This window comes from Somniosus microcephalus, chromosome 4 (assembly GCF_052327205.1).
Source record: "Somniosus microcephalus isolate GS21.2 chromosome 4, FLI_Smic_1.0, whole genome shotgun sequence".
In the NCBI taxonomy this organism is placed as follows: Eukaryota; Metazoa; Chordata; class Chondrichthyes; order Squaliformes; family Somniosidae; genus Somniosus; species Somniosus microcephalus.
In genome coordinates, this window is record NC_140990.1 from 273,656,624 (window position 1) to 273,679,964 (window position 23,341).

The 23,341-nt window shown below is 44.4% G+C and overlaps 1 protein-coding gene across 3 annotated transcripts in view; it reads right to left on the reverse strand.

Annotated features, from left to right (window-relative positions):
• cobll1b (cordon-bleu WH2 repeat protein-like 1b) overlaps positions 1 to 23,341 on the reverse strand; it is a 218,859-nt gene that overhangs the window by 93,146 nt on the left and 102,372 nt on the right. The window contains exon 1 of one of the 3 annotated variants that reach the window (XM_085986436.1): positions 13,779 to 13,865. The exons of the other annotated variants lie outside the window; for them this stretch is intronic. The gene's annotated coding sequence lies outside the window, so the exon portion shown is untranslated. Of the gene's footprint in view, positions 1 to 13,778; positions 13,866 to 23,341 lie in introns of those variants that run through there. 3 annotated transcript variants of the gene reach the window in all.

Consider the following 23,341-nt stretch of genomic DNA (forward strand, 5'->3'; position numbering starts at 1 on the left):
CCTCCTGGCTTGGAAATGACCATTGACCTCCATCAGATGGCAACAGAGATTGGTAGTGTGCCATGTTGAAAATACTGTAGGAGAGAACCTGCATTTTAACAATGCTATAGCACAGTATTTTGGGGAATCAGTACATTGCCCCACTACAAATATACAGGAAACTTTTGTTTAACCGGAGGTTAAAAGTCCGGAAAGCTCTATCTACTGGCAAAATTCGGGAGCCGTTTCCTAGAAGTTTTTTTTTACTTCTCGTTGCTTTCCCCCCCGCCAAAGTCAGGCTCTGCAAGGTCTGTAGTTAAGCAACAGCTTCAGCTAGAGACGCTTGCAGCTGCCTGTTTTGAAGCTGTTGCTAAGCAACAGGGTTTGTTGATTCACACGGAGCTGAAAAGCTCTATGTTTTAACATTAGCGCTGGTTTATACGGCAGTTTTGATGGGACGGCACCAACTCGGTCCCGTCAGTGCCGGATACCAGAAAGTTTCCTGTAATGTAAAAGTTATGTGTGCAAAAACTGAACTGAAGTGACAGTCAGTTATGTTACTATTTGTGTCAACCTTTCGAAATAGGTTGAAGTCATCAACAATTTCAAGATATAGAAGTCCCAAATTTACTCGTCTTTTTGGAGAGCTTCTGTTCGAGATCAACGCAGAGATAATTTTGCTGTTGGATTCTGGGGCAGGATCCATTTCCACCCTTCTAAAGACAACACTTGTAGTTCATGACATAATCTGGGGCCTTCCATTGATGCATTCACTGATGCTGCTGGTAATTAATTACCATATTACAGAGAAAAGCAACAGTGCTGGAATCCCCAAATCCCATGATTTATGCTCCTATTTCACCAAGGGTAACTTAGAACAAAAAAAAGGTGTAACTGTTGCTAATATCAGCTCATACTAGCAGAATTGCTTTGCTTTGGAGCCTGAAGAAATTTAAGAGAGATTGCTGGTGTTACAGAAGAGCTTTTAAAGCATTTTATTTTGCTTTACACCCAGATTGAGCTGGATTTGCCCCAGATAGCCTAAGGGCCTCTCGGACTCGCCATGAAAACTTTTGCCCTACCCACAATGAGAAGTTCTGAGTACCAGCTATGGAATTCTGTAATATGCAATTTTAATGGACAAGGAGGAGAAACAGTATCGGATGGAGGGAAGGAAAGTGGAGCAGCATTTGAGGAGACAGTGTCTGACAAGATATTATTCTGCCCCAAAAGAATTTACAGGCCATGCAGGTCCGATGAAGACCTTAGTGAGGAGCTCTCTGTTCAGTGTGCTTCAACTAGATAATAGGAGAGCTGTGCCAGCTACAAGACCACCTGTGGCCAAAATCATCTGCCAAGGCAGCTCTGCTGTGAAATTGACAAATCGCACTCAACTTTTATGCTGCAGGCTTAATTCAAGTAGTCATGGGGGGCATCTGTGCAGTGTCACCCAGGATGCTATCTGGGCATGCAGTTGTCAGGTCACTGACACACTTTTTAGGAAAGCTGGGGAATTCGTCCAGTTTGACATGACAGCAAGGCAGTAGCACAATAGGGCCAGAACAAAGGGCTATAATCTTAAAGTTAGAGCTAGGCCATTTGGGAGTGAGATCAGGAAACACTTTTTAAACACAAAGGGTAGTGGAAGTCTGGAACTCTCATCCCTAAAAGATCGTGGATGCTCGGTCAATTGACATTTTTAAGACTGAGATCGATAGATTTGTGTTAGATAAGGGTATCAAGGGATGTAGAGCAAGGGTGGGTAAATAGAGTTGAGTTCGAGATTTTTTCCATGATCTAATTGAACGGTGTAACAGGCTCGAGGGCTGAATGACCCAAGAGCAGGGTGCAGTGGATGGCACCCACATACCACTGCAAGTTCCTAACATTAACTCACTCAACTTTCTTAACAGAGAGGGTTCCACTTCCTGAATGTCCACATTCTGTGTGACAATATGCAAAGACTCTTTTACATGAATGTCAGATTTGCTGGAAGTTGCCATGATGCCTTCATCGTCAGGAATTCTGCCCTCCCCAAGCTCTTTAAGAAAGATTAGTCAAGTGAATGGATGGAATATGGGTGACAAGACCTACCCTTTACTGCCATGGATAATGGCCCCTTTAATTTTCAAGAAAAGCAGCTGAGGAGCACTACAACGAGGCACATACCTCTACCAGAGTGGTCATTCAGAGAATAAGAACGTAAGAAATAGGAGCAGGAGTAGGCCATTTGGCCCTTCGAGCCTGCTCCGCTGTTCAACAAGATCATTGCTGATCTTCTACCTTGTCTCCAATTTCCTACACTATCCCCATGTCCCTTGAGTCATTGAGTGGGGCCTTAAAGGGCTGCTTTCACTGTTTTGATAATCAGGAGGGACTTTGCATTGTGTTCCAGATTTTGTATCCTGCATAGTTGTATCTTGCTGTGCACTGCACAACTTTGCTATCCAAAACGGTGTGGACGTGGACGTTCCTGGGGAGGTGGTGGGGTAGATGGCCCTAGCTGCTTTGGAGATAGGACAGCAGAGATCTTCAATTTAGTACTCCTAATGATAATTCAAGCCTTAATCATCTGGTTTGAATAAGTCAGCACAATATAAATGCACCCTTTCTGGTATGACTATAATCTCCATGACATCAGAGCACAACCCAAGTATATATTCTCTCATACATTTAACTCAAAAGTGACCACAAGTCAACCTACTCCTCAGAAGTACCTGAGCTGCTGCATAGGAGAGGTGTGTTACTTTGCCTGGTCTTGTCAGGTCATTGAATTTTTTTCAAGCACTGGCCTGCAGTTCTAAAAGTGAGGGAGGTGGCAATCAGTGCCACTGCCAGCTCCCTCCTCAACATGCAAGACTTGTTTCTGTAGTTTCCTCCCATGGATACCCAGTGATCTTTCCCTCCTTTGTTGCATCTTGTCCAGGAGAATGTCAAGGTTGGTTTCATGGAAACTGTGTGCGCTCCTTTTCTGCATCCTTGCAATGCCCTGACCCCATCTTTGGATGCCTTTGCACTTGAAGACACATTTTAAAATGTGGCACAAAAAACACACATGAGCCACCCAGTACAAGTAGCTGACAGTAAACTCACTGTACCAAACACTTTTCAACTTACCTGCTACTTCCCCAGCCTGCTGCTGCCGCCATCCTCAGCCATTCACAACTCTTACTCCTAATTTCTAAGCCCTCTCCCCCGCACTCTACTCCTGTGTTACATGATAGATGCACTACTGAACTGCCAATGGATATTTACATGAGTTGACCCCACCATTTATGGTGGGGGTCAGTGCTGGACAGCATCAGCTGGTGGAAATCCCAGCTCAGGGGTGCAATACTGGTGCAAATGGCCCCATGAAATTTTGGGAATATGGAGGTTAAAAGTAATATTGTTTATAGAAAATATTCTCCACAAGCCTCAAATAAAGGATTCCTCCTGGAATTTCTAATGACACTGGCAACGTGGCACCACAGAGAAGCTTTACTAAATTCAAATGGCAGGGTTTCCCTTACTCCAATTTTTAAAATATCACACCCTTCTGTAGATGATTGTGCTAAATTCTCAAGTAACACTGCTAAATATATGGAAGGAAAATGAGGACTGATTTTTTTCATGTCTAGGCAAGGCAAAATTCAGTCTCAATTAATTTCATGAAACATAAGCATAGAATTCTAAACCCCGAAAAAGAATTAAGCATGTTTTTAGAAGTTTGTTTAAAGCCACGTTTTCTACCTCTAGCGATATAGGAATACATTATTAAAATTAGCAATGTATATTAAATTTGTAGAACTTTGCTGGAAAAAGAAAAGCAAACAACCACACAATATTGCAAACATTTCACAACTCAATAAATTATTCTTTTTCTGCTCCACCCCAAAACAGGCCAATTGGCATCACAGTGTCAAATACAGCATAGGCACTCGCACGTTGAAAAATAACTGACTCACCAACATCCTCCCCAAGTCAAGAAGTGTTCTGAGGTGGGGAAAAAACTTAATTAATGCCCAGTTCAACAGCATCTCAGAGTGGTTCAAGCAATGGCGCACTGTTTAGGTTACATTTAGTTGACCAACTCGAGTCTGTATTTAGAATTTAGGTGGCTAAACAGTTGCAACTGTATGCTCCATCCACCTAAAGTCTGACTTCATATAGCCAGCCAGCTAAACAGTGACAAATTCACTAGTGCATTTATCCCTCCAACTAATCTGGAGGGAGACAGGCTTTCCGACTGGGTTAGCATATACGAGAAAAACTATTATTTTTATCCAAATTTTTTTTTATTTTTAAAAAGCTTTAAAGCGAATTATAGCCCTGCTGTGATAAGTAATTACCATAAACCCTTAGTTATATCAACATTGCAGCTATTAATCTTGAAAGAGTAAATCTTGAATTATAGTTATACTAGGCCAGTCTTCCAATAAGAAAGTTCGTCAGAGAGTGGAATGAGATAAATCACGATTCTGAAGTACCTTGCACTGCAATGCAAAAACAGTTGGCTCTTCCTGGAATGAACTACGGTAAATTTCTTCCAGGTAGTATCAATACCTTCTTTGATCTAAACAAGGCCCTTCCTTCCTCCCCCTGTCCTGTTTTCATTCCTAGATCAGCTGCTGTATCACCAGATACAGAAATACAACTGCTTCGGTATGTACAGATACCAATAGTATCAGGTGAGGGTGCATCATCAGCACAATAATTAAAATTTAACAGCGGCTTGCCAATCGGCAAGTATTTGAATATTTAGTAGGAATTAGGCACATACTTAGACCAAAAATCATTTGTATCCATGCACCAATTAAATGCAATTCATTTCTTCTGAAATCCATTTGAACAAGATGTAAAGCCATCATAGCAAAGTAGCTGGTGCATGAAAGTAGTGTAACTATTAATAACAGTAGCTGCTTGCTAAATGTCTCATGCACATATAAATAAGTACTGTATATAAATCTCATACAAATGCTGAACCATTTCCATGCAATGCATCAGCAACATAAACCATTAATTGACGTGTTTGAAAATCACATGACAAAAGAGCATAAGACTATACAAGCACAACAGCTTTCGACAACATACATTTTTAAATTCATGAGTTTCACCCTTTTAGGCCGAGCGAACATGAGTAAATATGCATTAAACTAAAACGAAAGCAAAAACTCCATTATACAAGGTTTATCAATTTAATTTCACATAATTAATTCTAAATAACCCCAATACGCAACATTTTTCACATAAGCTGAATAGTTTCCACACTTCAAAGCAGACTTCGCTTAATCAGCTTTCAATGCTAGCAATGACTACACTCTGAAATTATGACAATTCTGAAATCCCTTTACTTATACACTCTTTACAAATTCACTTTTCCTTACTGCTCCAAATCAAACAAAAAAAGTAAAGTAAGGGCATTCGAGTGTGGTGTGTCGCTACTCTGACATACTCTGCAATATCTTGTTTCTTTACTGTAATGTGGGTTCCAGGTTTTTATCACCTACTCCAAAATCAATTTACACCTGGACCTACCAAGGCAACAACCCAGAACCAAGGTGAATTTGACTTTCTAAGCAGGCTCTGCAGGATTGAGAAGAGATAAAAACCAAATCCATTCACCACGTTACATTATGGAAAAATTCAATCCATCTCGCTATTGTTCCAAACATTTAAAAACAAAAGAAAAATGGAGGAGCAATATTCTCTTCAAAAAATTACTACAAATACGTTAACAGAAAAATAGTTTAAAAATAATTCTCGCCATCAGGACAGCCGGTCTCCCTTCATAGCTCATTGTTCAGCTGTTCACTTGCTGTTGATTGAATCTCAGGCTCCAGCTCCAAACTCTGCAAGATTCAGAGGGAGGAGCCAACAGTTGCGACTGAAGTGTCTGGCACGGGATTGTTTGTTGGGTTTGTTGCCCCGAGAGCGTAGCCGAGGGAGCGGGGCGGCAGCTTGTGCGGCTCCCCTCCTTTCCCAGCCCAGCATGAACGGTGGAGTTTGATTTGCAATGTAAAATCAGGGCACGGGGCTACCAGAATGCAGTGAGAATGCCAAGTCTCTGTATCTTTGTTCCCTATTCATCCACCAATGCAAACAATCTTTCCCTATTTACCCATGGTAATGTCCCCAGGTTTCAGGCTTCATTCACCCCATGACTGGTTGCTCCTCCCTTGGCACCATTCCCACTCACCAGGTTGCTACTGCTGCTGCTCCCAGCTCTGCAGGAAATGCTGAGATCCACATCCGCACAACTCCCCAGTCCTCACTCCTCCCCCGCTCAAGTCCCAGTCCTAACCCCCAGTTTCCCTCTCTTCCCCACCCCCCACCTGACCCCATTCCCCAGACTCCCTCTCTCCCCCTCTCCCCCTCCTCCCGACCCCTATTCCCCTTTCTCCCAGCGCCCCCCCCATTGGGGAAAAAAAATGCAACTAGTTACTGCTGCAAATGATTACCAATAGGTTACACTGTTTAAATAAAAAAACACTCCAGAGTCCACTTGGCAAATATCAGTCGCTGAATTCATGGAAAAACATACATTTTGAAAGAGGACAGGAAAAAGCATTTATATGCTGTCATACAATGCCACCAACATTTGTAAATCATATTCTATAGAATCTTACCAGCAAACAGTTATTAGGATTGTTTTCAGTTGCAAATTGCATCTGGTCGACAAACTCAAGTTTCTTAAATTAACTGGCTTTATTCTAGAGAATCATACAGAAATTCAATCAATCTTTTCAGTGGGTTTAAGTGTCCAGCATGTTGCATAAATTAATCAAAAATGTCAAGGAATACAGCACTTTGTAAATGCTTCATATAATGTGGAATTTAAATATTTAAAGGAGACAATGAGGGTAATTTTAACCCCCTTCTCCCCCCTGCCCAACCCGTCTCGTTTTGCACACTTTGTACAAAATAATAAATTGCAGGACAACTGAGTATTACAGTTTAAACTCTTTTAATGAAGCATTAGGTTTGCTCTGACTCACAACAGTACAGCACCGTGTGGACAAGATGGAGTCAGGACCCCTGGGTCTTCTAAACAATAGCAGTCCTTACAGATGTCTGCGGGCCAATGACAATTCAACATGCAAATGTTACAACCCCCACCACAACAGGCGGAAGAGGATTGGCAGGAGGGGGAGGGCTAAATTAGTAAAAATGTGAAACCAGACCCCAACCCGCCACAAACGCGCCTACTTCCAGTTTAACCGCGGCGGGTTCGGGGGCATCAGAGTAACCCACTCTGGTAATTATAATATTTCATTATCCTCCGTTCCTCAGATTTTGGGAGCCATTTTTGAATTTAACAGCTGCGGGCCAGGTTTCCCAGGGCTCGGGAAACCCGGCAGTTGAAAGGGAGTTGGCAGATTCAGCAGGTAAGTGCTGCTTGTGGGCCAGGAAGAGCAAGAGTGCCTTCCTCTGGCCCCTCAAGCAATTCTTCTGTCGCAATCTCTCCCTCCCTGCAATTTTCAGAACGCCCCCACAATGTCTGCCCCTGCGATGTCTCTGCTGTGCTCCAGGCACCACCACCCCCCCCCCCACCCTGCCGATCTTCTACGATTGCCGGGTACCACCCCCATCAGTGCCCAACTACGTCCTTCTACCACAGGCTTTCCAGCCTGGCAGTCAGCCAGCCTTCAATCGATCCGGCTGCTGGACGAGGAATGGAGTAAAAAAATTCTAATGTCGGGCCATTAAATTTGGCAGGACCTCCGCGTTCCTGGCATTAAACAGGTTCCCCAGCCACTGATACGCTCCCCTGCACGCTCCCCTGCTCCCTCCCCGCCCATATCGGAGCCAAATGTAACTAAGTATTATCAATGGTAAGTGGTTATCAAAGATATTACCAGCATTGGAGTTTTTAAATTACTTTTCAGAATTCCATTTTACAGGGCTTGTCTGTCAAACTCCCAATGCGTTCACTTTGAGCTCAACAGGCTGGGATGGACATGGAAGAATTGTGTCGGCCAAGAAGTCCCTTATAAAAGCTTTTTTTTTTGTTTCTTGCGAAACTAATTGAAGGGTCTTATCATCTTATTGTTTACAGGGTCTTAAAAGTTATATTTTAGGCATTAATTCTACACTGAGAAAATAAACATTCACTCCATTGACTAAACTAGAGAGGGTGCATGCAAGTTAGTACTTATCATAAATAGCTCTTGCCCGTGGCAATTTTCACATGTAAATATGAAAAACCAGAAAAAAGAAATAACCCGTGGACAGCTGGGATACATGAAAATAAGTCAAATGACATTACCAAAACATATACCACAGTCCCTTAAACTTGTGGGCCAAGGAACTGGCAACCCACGCCCGTTCAGAGAACTGCAGGCAGCACGCGAATTTCGTGCTGTCTACTGATTAGCATGATTGCAACGTTCTGAATGCACTGCTGAGTGGCTGAACGCCTAGCAGGGGGCCCAAGTTCGTGTGAGGCTAGCACCAATTAAAGCTAGCCTGCACTCCTTGAAGGGGAGGTGCATTCTGCCTGCAGCAGCTCATTGAACTGGCTGGGGAAGAGAGTAGGGAAAATCGATTAATAATGGCACAACGGGGAGAGGGCATGCACTGAGGTTCTCCGATGCAGCACTGGAGGCCTTGTTGCAGATGGTCAATTCGAGGAGGGAAGTCCTCTTTCCACAGGGGGCCGGGAGGCCCTCCGGGCGGCAGACAAAAGTGCAATGGGAGCCGATAGCCAATGAGGTGAATGCTAGCAGTGTTGCCTTGAGGACGTGGACGCAGTGCAGGAAGAAGTTTAACGACCTCACATGAGTGTTCAAGGTTAGTGAATTCATCTTCAAATGCCATATCCCACCATCTGCACCACTTGCCTCACACACTGCTCAATGTACCACACCTCCATCAGTCACCTACCAACAATCTCTACCAAACATGACTCATACCTCACATTCATAACTTCACCTCACCCTCACACACTTACCACTGCTGCAAGCCTCACACCCACTAGCAAACACTTCCAGCTATTCAACCATGACAGGCACATCACCCAAACGCATTGCACCACACTCACTGACACACTTCCCTTTCTCTTGCAGGAAAAAAAGTGCAGAACCTAATTGGCAGGGGATAGGCTCGCCTGCATCATCTCACTCACTTAGAGGAGACGGTGCTGGCCATTCTTGGGAGGGCATGGCTGAGCCCGTGGCCAGTAGCGGGGCTGAAAAAAGTACACAATGCCAGTATCCTCATAAGTTCTCTCATCCCACTTCCCCCTCATCCCACAATCTCTTCTGATTTACAAGCTGCACATGGTGTAAGCATGCATCGCTTGCTTTCCCTCCCTCTCCTCACCACAACCCTACCCTTGTGCCTTTCTCATTTCAGACACCCAAGAAATCCAGCCTGCCCAGCCAGTGGGACAAGAGGTAGAGGAGAGTGATGATGATGAAGAAACACTGTCACTTGATCTGACACTCATAGCCAACAGCTCAGGTACTGGCACTGCGCGGCGTTTAGAGGGTGGCTTAATGGCGCTATCTACACGTGGTGAGTCACCAGGCACGAATGGGCTACAGCCAGGGCAGGGGAAAAGGGTTGTGGAGGTGCCAGCTCCCCGGAAGGCAAGGCTGCTGCAGAGAACTCAGATGATGACTGCGATGGGGCGGCCTACAGAAGAACGCTGATGGGTATACACAACAAAATGCTTGGTGCATGGGCAGGCCTGCCAGAAAGCCTGAATGCAATGTCAAGGAGCATGGAGGAGTCCGCACCAACCTTGCACAGGGCATTGCAGAGAGCTTGGACTCCATCCTTTCCAGCATGGAGGTGGTGGGCAGATCCATTACTGGACTTGTGGACCCAATCATCATGCAGCGTCTGACGGCTGATGTCTAAGCTTCCATTGCAGCACAAGCACAAGTCACCCGACATCGGAGTGCTGCAGTAGAAGCTCAGGCTGAAGTCATGCAATCTCAGCTTGCTGTCACACAAGCTCAGACTGGTGCCATCATGGCTGGGTGGAAAGGGCCTTGCAGGGTGTCCCTGCAGTCCGTCCTCCAACAGATGGCTAGGAATGCTGAGGCACCGCCCTGGGGAGTGGCAGTGGCTCTGTGGAGGACGAACATGCTGTCCTCTCTCAAGATGACAGCATTTGTCCACCCACCACTGCCACTCCACCAGTGTCCTTGCTGTTGCATGTCAGCTTGCCAGACAGCCCATGCGAGGTGGTGCAGTCCACAGCTGGGCCAGTTGCTCGAGGTCATCCTGCAAGGCCATCTGCAGTCTCCTCCACTGTAACTCAGCAGCCTTCCACCAGCAATGCTGCAGCCACTGGGGTTGCACTTCGTAGGAGCACTAGGACTGGCAAAGATACACTCAAGACAGGTTCTAGAGGAATGCACAAGGGTGATTAGTTGACTTTGTTCGGTTATTTTGGATGAATTGATGGATAAAGTTGGATTGGGATGTTTCTTTTATGGTGGTTTTTATTTCAGCAATGTGGCCAAGAGGTGCTGCAATGGTCAGTAACAGAGGGAAGCCAAGGTGTGGGACTATTGTTGATCGGGGAATTGGGGTTGCATTCACTCGTATCGCAGTCGGATGAGTCGATCACTGACAGCATGGGCAGAAAGGGGCTGTCTGGGTTACTTCCGCCTCTGCTCTTCTGCCGCCTCCTCCTCCTCAGCTGATCGCCGTATGCCTGGTGGTGAGGGTTGGGCCCTCATGATGGCGAGGTTGTGGAGCATGCAGCAGACCACGACGAATCTTGAGACATGTTCTGCTGAGTACTGCAGGGCTCCTCCAGAGCGGTCCAGGCAGCGGAGGCATTATTTAAGGACGCCAATGGTCTGCTCTACCTGATTCCGTGTAGCAGCATGGCTCTCATTGTACGCATGCTGCCCACATGTGGTTGGGTTGCAGAGCAGAGTCATGAGCCAGGTCGTCAGTGGAGAGTCCTTGTTACCCAGTAGCCAGCCTCTGGTATGTCTTGGTGACTCAGACTGAGGGAACAGCGGACTGGCGCAGAATAAAAGCTGCCAGGATAACGGGCATTCACCATCATGATGTGCTGAGCATGGTCGCACACCAACTGCACATTCACCGAGTGGTAACGTTTGCGATTGCGATGCATCTCAGTATTAGATACGGTGCCCGCAAAGCCACATGTGTGCAGTCGATGACGCCCTGCACCATGGGGAAGTCCGCTATCCTGGCAAAATCACGTGCATGCTCTGCCTGCTTCTCTCTGGTCAGAGAGAAGACAATAAAGTCCCATCTCCTAGCATAAAGAGCGCCTTTCACCTCTTATGTAGCAATTGATGACGAACTGGGAAATGTTACAGATGTCACCTGCTCTAGCCTGGAAGGATCCTGACGCGAAGAAATTCAGGGCCACGGTCACCTTCATAGCCACTGGCAGCGCTGTCCTTGCCCTGGAGTGAGGCTGGAGGTCTGGCTGCAAGAGGTGGCAGAGTTCTGTGAGCACCTCCTTCATAAAAGTGCAGACACCTCACTCACTGCTCCTGGCTCAGGCTGGGGTAAGAGAATTGCTCTCGGAAGACCCTAGGTGGGTAAGACCTCCTGCTGAGAGCCCTTCTACCCCTCCTCCTCCTCCCTCGGCGAGCAGCTTGTCCTCTTCTTTGCTGCCTCTGCTCCATCTCCGTCATGCTGCAGGCCAAGGGTGATGACAACTAGAGCCCCCATGACTGGGAGCACGTGGTCTGACCAGAACCCTTGAAGTCAGAAACAAGGCCTTCTCCACTTGCAGCACCTCTCCCTGTCACTTCACCCAATCTAAACATCTCTAGAAAGCTGCAAACACTTACACAAACTTACACAGAGCCCCATTGAAATTAATCAGCAACTGACCTGAGAGTGGTTGATGATCCCTTTAAAATATCACTGGTAAGGGATCTTTGCAGATGCTGAACACACGTTCAGCTGTGTGAGGTTAACACAGGGCGTTACTTCCAGCGTTGAAGACAAAAACGGCAGCACTAGCTTAAGATCTGCACGCTGATTGTCATCACAATCTGTCTACTCTACATACCTCTGGCACAGTCCCAGCGCCGACACTCCCTTCCTCGCCAAGATGGCATCCGGCACGGCCCACACCAGAATTATGCGTGCGCTGCTCAGATGCCATTTTCAACCCATAATGGCACCCGCAGTGCCCAAACAACTGGCGCTACACAACTGAATTTCTAGGCTGTGGACTGCATGCTTCAACAACACAAGTCATAGAGTCATAACGGCACCGAAGGAGGCCATTCAGCCTATTGAGTCCGTGCCGGCTCTCCGTAGAGCAATCCAGTCAGTTCCATTCCCCCGCTCTATCCCCATAGCCCTGCAAGTTTATTTCCCTCAAATGCCTATCCAGTCTCCCTTTGAAAACATAGTGTGTCTCCGCTTCCACCACTTCTGTCGGCAGCGAGTTGAGGTCCTCACCACCTGCTGTGTAAAAAAGTTTTTCCTCGCATTCCCCCTACATCTCTTGCCCAAGTTGATTAATTTTCACACATACCATGCAATGTTCAGGTCAGTTGCATATCAATAGGGTTTAGTAATTAAATATAAATATACAAATTACTTTTTAGAAAGGCAAATGAGGCGATGATCTCTGTGACTGAAGATCACAACGTGCAATTAGCACTACTCTCAGGTTTAAAAATAATTGATAGATAACACAGTCCCTGGGAGAGACCACACATATGGTGTAATATATACTTCATGTGTGAGCGAATAAACACCCGACAGCTGTACCATCTGGTCTCAACAGAAATATGAAGGGAAGAATTTTAATTATGTTACTATTTGTCTATCCCAAATCTTTTCTTTTATCTTATCTATAATTTCATTAGCTATAAAATTATATTTCTCCTCTTCCTTCCCAGCAGTTACAGCTTCTGCCCAAGACATCCACTGATTCAGAAAAGCATGTTTTTTTCTTTTACAAACTTGCACTATATGAATCCTCACCATACTTACCTGTGGAACAAAAGCACAAAAACAAACGCCTGTCAGCAGGGACTAGCAAGTCTCTCAGCTAAACTGTCAGTAAAGTCCAACAGTCTCTGGGGACAAAGGCAAGCTGATAATGCAAATACATCACTAAATAAAACTGTTGTCACACCCAAAATATTTTAAGAGCTGTTTTTTAAAGATTGCAACAAGTAGCTAATTTGATTCACTTAGCTATGAACAAATGATTAAGCCATATCTAAAATTTAATAATGTTGACTAGAGGTCGAGATAAACACAGCACAACATTCCTAAATGATTCGTCAATCTGGACATTGCCAAGAGATAAATGAAAGGTGGGTCTGTCCAAAGCTAACTTTTGGTCTATTCTTAAAAACTATTTTCAGTCCATCAGCAACCTTAAAAAGTCTATAAATAACTGCTTTTTGTGGCTGTTATCTTTGCTTAATTTTGCAATAAAACAAAAACGTTTGGCTGGTACATCATTTCTCACCCATTACAGCGATCCCCCATCCACCCTCATCATGCTACAGCACATCAAAGAAGACTGAAAAATAATTCACAGATTTCGGACTCTCCATTAAAAACTTTATCCAGGCACAAACAGTTTGCACATAGTTGCTGTTTTTACAATGTGATTTCTATAACGTCCTAAACAGTATACTGTACTTTGTACTTGCCCAAGCTGTGTATCTACGCCTGTTTAAAAAACTGACCAGTTCAATGTTAAGATATAGAACATGCACACTGGTGTAATTTGGTTTCGAGGTTTTAAAAAAATCTGAACAAAATGTGTTGAGCAGTAAACATCCAAATCTTATTCAGCAGGCTTTTTAAAAAAAGACTTAGTAATAAAAAAGGTTTACCTTTGTGCGGCTCACTTCTCAACCAGTACTTCTTTTGTTAAACCTTTTCGAAGTTTTCTTGCTGTTGAGTGGCTAAGAGGAAATGATTCCTTTTTCAACATACTCAGCTGACTTATCTTATAGCTCCTCCCTAACCGTGACGTGAAGTTAAGCTGACAGGGTTCAGTATTTCCTTTTAGCCAGACCTCTCTCTGATAGGCACCGTATACTTCTGAGACATGTGGCTACTTAGCCATGATGTGATGTATCTGCCTTACCCAATTAAGGGTCACTGATAATCAATTCTTTTCCAACACCAATTGCTGAAAAGCTTTTTTTTTTTTTTAAGGGCTGCAGACAGTCAATCGAAAAATATACACAACGTGTTTAAAATTATAGCACTACCTGCTAGCATAAAACGATTACAACCATATATCAGCATACTAAAACTGAAATTTAGAGGTCAGATTTAACCGAGAGTCGGATCAGTGCGTGGGGTGGGCAAGGCAGGCGCTGCACCTGAAAGTCATCATCGGCTTGAGGCTCGGACAATATTAACTTCCGGGCCTCATTATAATACGATTGGCGGGCTGGCCGGTTGATGGCGTGAACAGCAGGATGCCCATTCACCTTTTCTGTGCAATTTCCGGCATGTGTCCTGAGGCAGCATATTTAAAGAGTGAATGTACCCGTTAGAGAGGTTGCAGTCACTGAATTTTAACACTCTTCATTTTTAATTATCATTGTGCTGCACGTTGAAGATGGCTGGAAGAAGTGGGTAGATTGCCCCACGGTTTTCAGATGCCTCCCTGGATGTATTGCGGACAGCAGTCAGGGCCAGAAGGAATGTGCTCTCCCACAAAGTGGGAAGATGATGCCCAACAGCCTCTCAAAGAAAGCCTGGTTCGAAGTGGCAGGGGAAGAGAGTTGCAGGAGCATCACCCTAAGGACCTGGATCCAGTGCAAGGAGAGAGTCAGTGAGCTCACATGATCAGCGAAGAGGAGTTTAGCTCCTCCTTTCCCCATCTCCTGCATTGCACCTGGTCACAATCCCTCTCCTCCATCCTTCAGCATTCAGAGTTGTGACCAGCCCTGAACCACATTCCTCACTACCAATCACAAAGGCACACTATACCACCTCTCCTGCTCACCCCCAACATCAATTCACCAGCCTCTTGCTGCCTTCACTCTTTGCAGTAACAGAGTGATCTTCTCACCTGGTGTAAGTTGCAGAACTGGCACCTCCTGTCATGACTCATTCCTGAATTCACATACAAGCCACTTACTTCCTGCTCGATAACTCTACATTCTCCTATCATTTTGCTTCTTCACCCTCTCAACTTATGCTCTACATGCAGAAGCTCCATGCCTTCTCAGTAGTAACTCACAACTCTCTCCCTGGTGGTGTGTGCTGTCTTCTCCTGCAGAAGGAAAGAAATAAGGCAAGGGGAGAAGCATCCGTCATCATGGCCCTCACCCAAGTGAAGCAGGAGGCTCCAGAAATAATAAAGAAAAAACTTGCATTTATATAGCACCTGAGGATGTCCTAAATCGCTTTACAGCCAATGAAGGGCTTTTAAAGTGTAGTCACAGTTGGAATGTAGGGTATGTGGCAGCCAAATTGCCACACAAAGGTCCCACAAACAACAAAGGACCAGATAATCTGTTTTAGTGATGATGGCCGAGGGAAAATATTGGCCAGGATACTGCAATGGGTTCTTTTACATCCACCTGAGATGGTAGACAGGAGCTCGGTTTAAGGTCTCATCTGAAAGACGTCACCTCTGACAGTGCAGCCCTCGCTCAGTACTGCAGTGAGGTGAAAGCCTAGATTATGTGCTCAAGTCTCCGGAGTGGGACTTGAACCCACAACCTTGTGACTCAGAGGTGATAGTGCTACTTCTGAGCCACGTCTGACACAAGTGGCACAGCAATAATAAGCAGCATTGCAAATGGCAAGGGTGGTAGCATCTCTGAGCAGGTTGATTGCTTATTACTTGTACCCCTTCATGTACCACAAGCAACTACACCTTCAGCCAACTTTAAAACCTCAACCAGTATGGTCAAGCCTTTCATGTGCAACTGTTCAGCCTCCCATTGCCATCCGAACTCTTGTCCCTTTCCTCTGGGTCTTTCTCAGCAGTAACAACTTCTTCAAGAAGCTCCTGAAGAGGGTACCTCTCCCGAGAAAGCACCATCCCTTCCAAGCACCAGAACAGAGACTGACATCCTGGGTGGGATAGACAGTAAGTTCAAGGAGCCTGCACCTGATCAAACATACAACACAAGTGGACAAGAGCAGGTACTGGTAGCAGGGATAGCCCAGGAGACAACTCAGGAGGCGATATCCTCTCCTAGCTTTACTGAGCGGGACAGTGATGTGGACCTCCGGTGCCCAGCCAAGAAAAGAAAAGTGCTTGAGGCACACCAGTATACATCAATATGAAGGTCTACCAAAGATTTTGAGCACCAAGTTGTAAAGTATGGAGAAATCCAGTTCCAGCATTTATGGAGATCTGTCGCATGGTATTTCCACTCTGCAATCTACCTTGGAGCATGCGGCCACCACCAGGGACACATAAGAATTAGGAGCAGGAGTAGGCCATACGGCCTTTCGAGCCAACTGAACACTGTGCAATCATCCTCCATGTTGAACACCACTTGGAAGAAGCAGTGAGGATAGCAAGGGCACAGAATGTACTCTGGGTGGGGGACTTCAATGACCATCACTAAGAGTGGCTCGGTAGCACCACTACTGGCTGAGCTAGATGAGTCCTGAAGGACATAGCTGCCAGACTGGGCCTGCGGCAAGTGGTGAGAGAACCAACACGAGGGGGAAAAACCCTACTTGACCTCGTTCTCACCAACCTACCTGTCGCAGATGCATGTGTCCATGACAGTATTGGTAGGGGTGACCACCGCACAGTTCTTGTGGAGACAAAGTCCCATCTTCACACTGAGGACACTCTCCATTATGTTATGTGGCACTACCACCATGCTAAATGGGATAAATTAACAGATCTAGCAGCTCAAAATTGGGCATCCATGAGGCGCTGTGGGCCATCAGCAGCAGCAGAATTGTATTCCACCACAATCCGTAAACTCATGGCCCGGCATATCCCTCACTCTTCCATTATCATCAAGCCAGGGGACCAACCTTGGTTCAATGAGGAGTGTCGAAGAGCATGCCAGGAGCAGCACCAGGCGTACCTAAAAATGAGGTGCCAACCTGGTTAAGCAACAACACAGGACTACGTACAGGCTAAACAGCGGAAGCCATAGATAGAGCTAAGCAATCCCACAACCAACTCTAGTCCTGAAACATCTGGTCATGAATGGCAGTGGACAATTAAACTAACGGGAGGAGGCTCCATGAACATCCCTATCCTCAATGATGGCTGAGCCCAGCACGCAAGTGCAAAAGACAAGGCTGAAGCATTCACAACCATCTTCAGCCAGAAGTGCCGAGTGGATGACCCATATCAGCCGCCTCTTGAGGTCCCCACCATCACAGAAGCCAATTTCATTCAATCCACGTGATACCAAGAAACAGCTGAGCGCACTGGATACAGCAAAGGCTGTGGGCCCCGACAACACTCCGGCTGTCGTGAAGACTTGTGCTCTAGAACTAGCCGCGTCTCTAGCCAAGCTGATCCAGTACAGCTACAACACTGGCAACTACCCGACAAAGTGGAAAATAGCCCAGGTATGTCCTGTCCATAAAAAGCAGGACAAATCCAATCTGACCAATTAACGCCCTATCAGCGTACTCTCAATCATCAGCAAAGAGATGGAAGGTGTCATTGACAGTGCTATTAAGTGGCACTTACCAATAACCTGCTCACTGGTACTCAGTTTGAGTTCCGCCAAGACCACTGAACTCCAGACCTCATTACAGCCTTGGTCCAAACATGGACATGAGCGCTGAATTCCACAGGTGAGGAGAGAGTGACTGCCTTTGCCATCAAGGCAGCATTTGACCGAGTGTGGCATCAAGGAGCCCTAATAAAACTGAAGTCAATGGGAATCAGGGAGGGCAAACACTCCACTGGCTGGAGTCATACCTAGCACAAAGGAAGATGGTTATGGTGGTTGGAGGCCAATCATCTCAGCTCCAGGACATCGCTGCAGGAGTTCCTCAGGGCAGTGTCCTAGACTCAACCATCTTCAGCTGCTTCGTCAATGACCTTCCCTCCATCATAGGGTCAGAAGTGGGGATGTTCACTGATGATTGAACAGTGTTCAGTTCCATCCACAACTCCTCAGATAATGAAGTAGTCCATGCCCGCATGCAGCAAGACCTGAATGACATTCAGGCTTGGGCTGGTAAGTAATATTCACGCCATAGAAGTGCCAGGCAATGACCATCTCCAACAAGAGAGTCTAACCACCACCCCTTGACATTCAATGGCATTACCATCGCCGAATCCCCCACCATCAACATCCTGGAGGTCACCATTGACCAGAACCCTAACTAGGCCAGCCACATAAATACTGTGGCTACAAGAGCAAGTCAGAGGCTGGGTATTCTGCAGCGAGTGTCTCACCTCCTGACTCCCCAAAGCCTTTCCACCATCTACAAGGCACAAGTTACGAGTGTGATGGAATACTCTCCACTTGTCTGGATGAGTGCAGCTCCAACAACACTCAAGAAGCGCGACACCATCCAGGACAAAGCAGCCCACTTGATTGGCACCCCATCCACCACCTTAAACATTCACTCCCTCCACCACTGGCGCACCGTGGCTGTAGTGTGTACCAACTACAAGATGCACTGCAGCAGCTCGCCAAGGCTTCTTCGACAGCACCTCCCAAACCCACAACCTCTACCACCTGGAAGGACAAGGTAGCCATCACCTGCAAGTTCCCCTCCAAGTCACACACCATCCTGACTTGGAAGTATATTGCCGTTCCTTCATAGTCGCTGGGTCAATATGCTGGAACTCCTTCCCCAACAGCACTGTGGGAGTACCTTCACCACACAGACTGTAGCGGTTCAAGGTGGCAGCTCACCACCATGGGCAATAAATGCTGGCCTTGCCAGCAACGCCCACATCCCAGGAACTAATATAAAAAAAATATATGGCTAGTGCAGTGATTAACACTGAAACATATAGCCAAAGGTTCCCAAATGCAATTCCTCATCTGTGCCAAATTAGCTGTTCTCAGTCAAGACAATAATGAGGTACTACAATCGTCAGTGCACCAGACTTGGGAGGAAAAATAAAATCAAATATTTCCACTGTTAATTTTCAGGCGCTTTTCCAACACTTTTAACTTGTACTTACATCAGAAAAGTAGTTTCCATAAACAGAATGAGTTCCTATGAACAGAAACCCATATCCTTTGGCATTCTGTGATTGGCATAGCAGAGCATGGGAATGACAATTACCGCTTAATTACAGCATACAGCAGTGGAGATCACATGGGATCTTTAGTTTATTCTAAAAGTTCGTAAAGATTCTTCAATCTGATTGGTTAAGGAGACACATCGTTGCTTGACCTGTTCACATAGGTCCCCGATACCCTGTAGAGGGCGCCGCACTGTTTTGGCTTTCCAATAATTACAAGTTCCAGTGCAAAATCTCACTGAAATTCTGTGGCCAAGTGTAAGGTTAATGAACGGCTAGCACTGTTCATTTGCCGCTGACTGCAACATCCGGGACATTATTTATTTTTACAAAAGCATAATATTATTGCTCAACAAAGTATCATTGTGCCTGGCTCTATGTCTGTATATACATTTTTATCATAAAACCATTTTAGTACAGGAGACCATTTAGTCCATCATGTCTTTGCCAGCTCATTAGATCAATTCCAAACTAATCCAGCGGACCTGCTTTCTCTCCTCATAGTCTTGTATCATCCTCCTCAAATATTTTACTTCAGAGACTGTTGTTATGTAAAACTGTTGTCAGTCTCCAGAAATGCAAAGGCATAATATGAAATTAACAAAGGAACTATGTATTAATAAAATGCTTCTACCAGAATAATTTTATATTTTTCTATCAACAATTTAATTCCAATAATACAAAAATCTCTCAATTATTCCAATTTTCTTTTTTCAAAAATCTCTCACTTAGTTACATCCTCCTTTATATTACTGCAGTATTGCAGGCTAAAAGGGTAACTGTCAATAAGCACATTTTTCCCTGTTGTCAATGTGGCCAATGGCACCATCAGAACTTCACGGCTTTAATTTCAACACAATTATCCAGTTGCTCATTAGAAAATAACCTCCCCACGAGAGTTGCTCCAGGCTCTAATTTGTAATACAAGCCCGACTGTCCACTCACCAGGTGCTGAGGAGAAGCAATGATTTACATGAATGGCAAAGCATACAAGACAGAATTCGAAAGGGAAATAGATTCCTATGCTAATCTTGGAAATTTGTATGTACAGAATAAACTCAGAAAGCCTCTACAGATAGTATGTGAATCCTTGTAAATGAACTTAGCAAAGTGATGCCAAGACCTTTTAAACATCCAATATGCTGCACAGACCATGCTGCACCCGACATTCTCAGCGTACTATGCTGGGAAACGCCAAGGTTATAGGGTGGTTTTTTGAGCACCAGCAGCTGTTAAAGGGCTTTTGACTGCCCATTAAATTGTGCTTTTTGTTTTTGCAAAGCAAATTGCTTGGGGAATCTAGCCCAATTTACATAGAAATTTGTATGTCTGATAAGTTAAGGCCCTTTAAAGTTTTTCATGCATTATGCATCACCTGGCAACAGTGGATAACTCTGTCCTGGCACTTCTAAAACCTTCTGATACCCGCAGTGATAAATTTGTAGACTGCAATTTGGTTGACATTACACAGGTTACCACTATTTACCGAAACAGACCAAATTCTGAGCATTGCTGTACTGATGTTCAATTGTGTCTGCAGATCTTCATTCAGCAGATGACAGAATTTGATCACAGCCTCCTAACTTAGCTGTGGCTCCCTATGGCAGTGCTCCTCCTTCATTCGCAGTGAGCTTTGTCCTGGCAGTACACCAATACAGGGGTACTGCTAAGATCTGATGTGCACTGTGTCACCTAACCTAATGGGTTGCCCTCTGCTTCTTTCTCCTGATATTCCTCAGCCAACTCTAGTGCAAGAGGTACACCAACTTCCTGCCACTTCCCACCCATTAAGTGTCAGGAATAAGGCAGGAGGAGATCAAAGTTTAAACTGGATTTCCACACATTTTTGTGCCAAATGTATTTTCTTCCAGAACTGATGATGGATACCAGTAGAAATTGCCCAAATACAGCTGCGACAGATTCAAATGAGACAATAATGATGGAGTAACATCATACATCATGATTTCTATTATCACCTCAGCAATGCTGGATGATAGGAATGCCAGGACAGAATAGTTATCCACCTTTGCTACGTGATACATAATGCATCAAAAACTTTCAAAGGCCAAAGCAGTGAGTTGAATTAATATAGGGCAAACCCATTAGACTTGGAGATTGGAATACTTTGGTCAGTTTTCCAAAGATGACAAAATGTTTTATACTGTAAGTGGTGCCTGCCCCTTTAAGCTGCTGCAGGAGTCAGATATTGCAACTGGTGTCAGGTTACCTGCAGCAGCCATTTCCTGCTCCCCGTGTCAAGATCCCAAACGCAGGATAATTTGCCATGGTTAGTGCCAGGTTTGTTGGGCGTATAGAAGTTCTGTTCCATTACATTTCTAATGGCTATCATGCCAGAGTGGAAAATCTCAATTATTCTGCTCTCAGATGGAAGTATTTCCTCATTTCTGTTAGTGATCTGCTGTGACTAAAACAAATCATTCAATGACTGCTGCGCCAGCACCACTGCTGCACATTCTCAGAGTACAACATGTACGAAGTGAGAGCATTGGAATATTGTGAAAACTGGATTTAAATATTAGTTATGCTGACATTAATAAGTTGAACAACACTAATGCACAAATTCAGCATTCTAATATCAAGTAGCCACTTCATGCTGTGATAAAGTCAGGCAAAATCAGCACCACATGGGACTCATTAATTACCAGTAAATTACAAATAATACATGTTAAAATAACAACCAGAGTAATACCCAAATTTATAGGATTAAACTAAACTCGTATGGTTCCAAAGATTCTTTAAGTATTTTAACTCGATAAAACACACCATTCACCACTGACAAATGAAATGAGGCATCAGAGAGGTGATCTTAGACAGGTATACAAGACCATTAAAAGTATGGAAAAAAATTAACCTGGATTATTATAAATTAAACTGTGGTAGTACAACTAGGAAACCTGTTCAAACTAGTAACAGGTAACTTTAGAATGGATAATCAGGAGATTCTTTTTCACACAAAAGTGATAAACATGTGGAGTAAATTTCCAGATTGAAGAAAAAATTCGGGAGTCAATTGGATGCTACAATAGCAGTGAGGGTGGCACTAGGGTATCTCTGGCTAGATGAACTTAAGTAGGCTCATCCATAATTATCTTGGTGAAATCTTGGATATCAGTGCTACTATATGTACAATTAGCCTTGTAATGACTTAATCTTTGATTCCCTTTAGGCCATTGTGCAAAATAGTTCAGTGACTTTCATTTAGATATTTTCTGATGTTCCACAACGCAGCACCAAGGTGTGGATTTTACCCAATGGACTTAAAATAGCATTGTGTGAACCAGAAGTAGACTTGGTAGATAACCCAACATAGAGCCCACAGAATTACTGGCATGTACCAATTTTTAAAAAAAAACAAATTTACAAAATATTCATTTAAGTTGAATTAAGTCAATATGCAGTAAATACCTCAATGCTAGAATAACAGGGAGTGGGTAAATATGTAAATATTCCTCCAATAAATTATTTCCAGCACACACTGTGGAATGTCATGACAACCATTTGAAGACAGTGAAGAAGCGCGTGATGTTTGATCTCATTCTCATCATGGTGGGAAATGTACCATGAGGCTGCTATCAAACAACAACAATATTCACGCCACATTATGAGCTTCTTATTTTAGGCTCCTAGGGTAATACTTATCCACCAAATTGCTAACTGTATTTAAGTGTTACATTACCTCAAACACCCATCTTATGTCTGTTCTGTAGTTATACTTCTGCTATGCAGTGTGATCATTTTACACTTTAGGAAAAGCCATCAACATTCTGCTGCTGTATTGCACGTCTAAAATTAATATTTATTGTAAATTTATATTGTACATTATCCAATCCACCACAACCATCTGAACATTGTAAAGTGTTGGATCCGTGGTTCAGTGGATATGCTGTTATTAAATAATCACACGGATGCTGTACATTAACAATAAACAGGTCTTTACTGGAGGAGGGTAGTCTCAAGACTGGGGGTACAGAGGCATGCGCAAAGCTTATATACAGGTGTGGTCGCTGCCGGTACTACAGTATACAGGAGCTGTAAAAGTAGTTCTGACTTAAAGGCACATACACTACATAAAGTAATATGAATAACATGGAAATGTATTTTATTATTTTCAAAATAATTCACTGGGAGCTAGCCAACAACCCAGAATTAATGTCCAGTTTTAATCAGAGGTCTGCCATGACAATTAATCTTGAACCTTATCCAACATATCTT